We start from the raw sequence: 3,824 nt of genomic DNA, 5'->3' as shown, positions 1-3,824 counted from the left end.
CCTTGCCCCGTGTTCCCTCTTTTGGGGAACAGCAGGAGAATGTTTCCTTCAGTCTATCATGGACTTCATGACAAGTGATTACAATTGCAAGAGCAGTTACAGCCCGCCTGCCCTTGAGGTTAACCACACATAATCTTGTGCTGTATCAGGAATTGAAAAGTTGAGTTAGAGTTGCTATTTAAATCTGGAGGAAAACTTCAGATGCCTATTTTGATTGAAAATGAGGACAAATCATAGATTCTAAAGCGTAACACTGCTCATCATAGAGAGGTCTGGGGCAAGAAACGCATTAGCACAGCTGACAGGTAGGAAGAGCTGCAGGTTGGTACAGTTCCCGTCGGGCTATTCCCTTTACTAGAGGATACAAAGGGCTCAGTCCTTGCCTCGAGACACTTTGTCAGTCCATGCCTTCAGAATTTTGCTACTCTGCATTTTACCATCAGTGCTTAGAGCTCTCATAACCTGTAACCATCACAGCTATAAAGAGACATACTCCATCACCAGGAACGGTGGTCAAACCCCTAAGAAGCCCGGTAGCGACTTCCCTGCTTTTACACAGCAGGATAAACAGTCAAGCGCTCTCCCGAATGCTCAGCAAGTGGGTAACCACCTCTCCCAGCAGAGTTGCATTTGTTGCTGCGATGCTGATGAGCTAGGGCCGGCCTGGTCTAACTATGGCAAACATGGCATAAAGACAACAGAGCAAGCATGACGGCATCCTCCCCGGGGAATGGCACTGCTGCAGCCGGAGCTGGAAAGAGAACGAAACCAGACTTGGAGAGGTGGAGAACCTGCTATTCACGTGCATGACATTAACTGTCTCAGTAAGCCACAAACTGTGCCTCAGTACAGATTAACCCATCATCTTAGCATCAGAGAAAGCTATTTTACACGAACTTCATGGAAACTGCTTGCCTACTCTTCCCATTGCTTTGGTGCTGTCCTCATTGCCTTTGCGTAAAAGTGATTTTATTTTTCATATAGCTTGTCTTTTACATCACAGAGACTGTGCGCACGTTTCTTACTAACTTAGAAGTGGTTAGTGTGTTTTCAAGGGGACAAAAATAAGTAAACTGAGATAATTTTTCTCTCATGGGAAGGGTTTGAGCTAAGAGCATACAAAAGCGTAAGTTAACCAGAATAAGTAAGACTGAGGGGCAGAAAAGACACATCAGTTATGAACTTTAATCTGGAAAGGAAGAAAAAAACCCAACAACACAGTTTAGAAAACGGAAACTCTGAAATCTCCAAATATCCAAAGCTGAGTCAAAGTCAAGTGGGGGAAAAATAAACTCATCCTGTAGTTTACAGTTCAGGATGCCCGATTCCTCCCTTCATCTTCTAAGAAAAGGTTCTGTGGGTTTTAGTACAAAAAGCTGAGATATTTTAAACAATAGTGAAAAAAAGCCCCCAAATGCACATTTTTACTTTGTATCCCTGCTTGCAGAACTACTACAAAGTCACATCCTGAGGACCTGCAGCAGTCCCTTGGGACTAACAGACTCTCAGAACATATCCAGCCTCAACTTGCCCAGCTTGTGCTGGATGCATTTTGGCTTGATTTTGGTCATGATGTTCCAAGGAATCTATGCCAACTTCCTCGCAGGGAAACATCGTGTCCTGCACTTGCTCGATACAGGCCAGCATCAATAACCCCGAATGGGAAAACCCCTCTTCCAGCATCTATTAAGGCAAGAACTCTGTCGGAAGCTGTCTACACTTACTACATTTGTAATACTGCTCATCTGCATGGTGTCCTGGGCATCCAGCGTGGGGTGACCTCAGTCTGCAGACTCAGTGCAAATCCACAGCAAAAAAAAAAAAAGGGCAGTCAAACACATCAGAAACCAGAAACTGTTAGTTCCAATGTTTTTTTTTCCCCTGTTTCTACTTAAAGGCTGCCAGTGGTGTAAAATAGCTACCACACACAGGCAACCCAGGTTTTACAGCTGGTATTTAATGTCCATGGTATACACATTAAGCTCACACTTGGCTGTTTCCTGTGCCACCGGGTCCACTTCTGGCAAAGTTAAGACTTCCTTACTGATGGAGGCTGCCTGTAACACTCCACAAAGCATGCTTGGGCATAGTTAGATCTTGCATCCTCAGCTGGAGTTATTAAATTCACTGTTACAGTGCACGTGACTAAGGGTTTTTTCCAGTCCCAGCTCCTTTCCCTTCAAGCCTCTCTTTTCAAAGGGTGACATACCATCACAGCTTAAAAAGCACCTGGAAAATCAGGGCTCTTCTAGCCCTCCAAACACTCTCCCCTGCGTAATCCTTTGGAGATGCAAAAAAGTATTAAATAGCTAAGAAAGACAAGGCTAACATCCAGCTGTTAAAAGGATTATCCTGTGCATGTGCGAGCAAGGTTGTATCTCCCCATGAGCAGGGTGGATAAAGGGGACTGACCACGGCCACTGGAGCTGACCTACCGCAGTGGCATCATGGGCATTCTTGACAAGAATCTGGAAAAAGGTCGAGAAAGCGCTAGAAACTGTACCAGAAGGGAAAGACAGAGATAAATGCTTGCTGGAAGGAGAGCGGAGGAGGAGAACGAGAGTCCAAAGGAAAATAAGAGCTGGTAACAGGGAGGGTTGAGAGTGGGATACAAACAGTCCCTTGAGTATGAGAAAATAAAGGGCACAGGGTGGGAAGAGAAGCACATCCCCACTGACAGATCTGCATCACGCACATATCAGGGCAGGACAGCCTCAGCTCTGGACACTGTGGGGATGGTGCACTGAATACAAACAAGCCTGGTGAAAAGCCAGAGCTGCTCTGGCTAACCCTGGCACTTCCAGTTAGTCATCATCAACACTGACTTGAGAGACATCCCACCTGCCTGCCTGTAAAATCTGAGTTTCCTCTGAGAGGAGAAGTCAGACGAGAGCCTGAACTCTCATCAGAGCAGTAGCATCAGAGTGCAGATGCATCAGCCCACGTCCAGGTGAGCACCGTTTCTGTGGGTACTAACAGCGCAGGCAATCGCACAGAGAAGCGAGAAGTCTCAGTCAAAGGCCATCGCGCGGCTTGTCGGTTTTTAATCTTGGTCTCCCCATCAGATAGAGAACACGCTCATATGACAACAGCAAATGTTTGAGACCGTGAGAAAAGCACCTCCAATGTCACAATCAGGAGCCACAGGCTCGTCCCTTGGACAAATCCCACAAACAAGCAGTTTTGGCCTCTGTCACTAGCACTTAAGTTGTCTCAAGAAAACTGGTTGAAGTGAGACAGAGAGATTTATAGGTCCCAGTTTAAGAAAAGTCACAAACTCTAAGCTTATGCCACAGAGGAAGACAGCTGGTGCTCCAACATGCAACCATAGCAAGTTCTTCGGTTTTGCTGTGACACTGAACTCATTCTCTTGGGAAATCTCCGTAACAAGCTCTACAAGACACTGCATTCCCTGTCATGCCACACAGCGCCCAGCAAGTCAAAAATACGCATTAGAACAAGGGCTAGTAACACTCCAAAAGAGGAGAAAAAAACCAAAACAAACCCAAACCAGGCATAGGAGTCCACTGGCAAAGAAATCTTTTCTTAATAACTACACAAACTGTGGAAATAAAGTCTGACGAACAGATACACAAAATTGTTGCTCCAAGCCTCCAGGCCTACACCATTTTTCTCCCAGGTTATGTTTCTATGCAACACTCCCAGCTTTTCCACGCAGGGGATGGATGTCAGCCCGCTCTCCCCATCCCCTGCCTTCAGCAGAGGTGGAGGCACCACCAGGCCAGCTTACGGCCCCCTCGGGATACCGCGCTGGCGGCGAGCGCTCCATGAAAAAGCCCGGTAGTCCCGGAGCAGCTGGCTCG

Source organism: Cariama cristata, unplaced genomic scaffold (genome assembly GCF_000690535.1).
Source record: "Cariama cristata isolate BGI_N322 unplaced genomic scaffold, ASM69053v1 scaffold37664, whole genome shotgun sequence".
Lineage (NCBI taxonomy): Eukaryota > Metazoa > Chordata > Aves > Cariamiformes > Cariamidae > Cariama > Cariama cristata.
Note: the sequence above shows the minus strand (reverse complement) of the source record.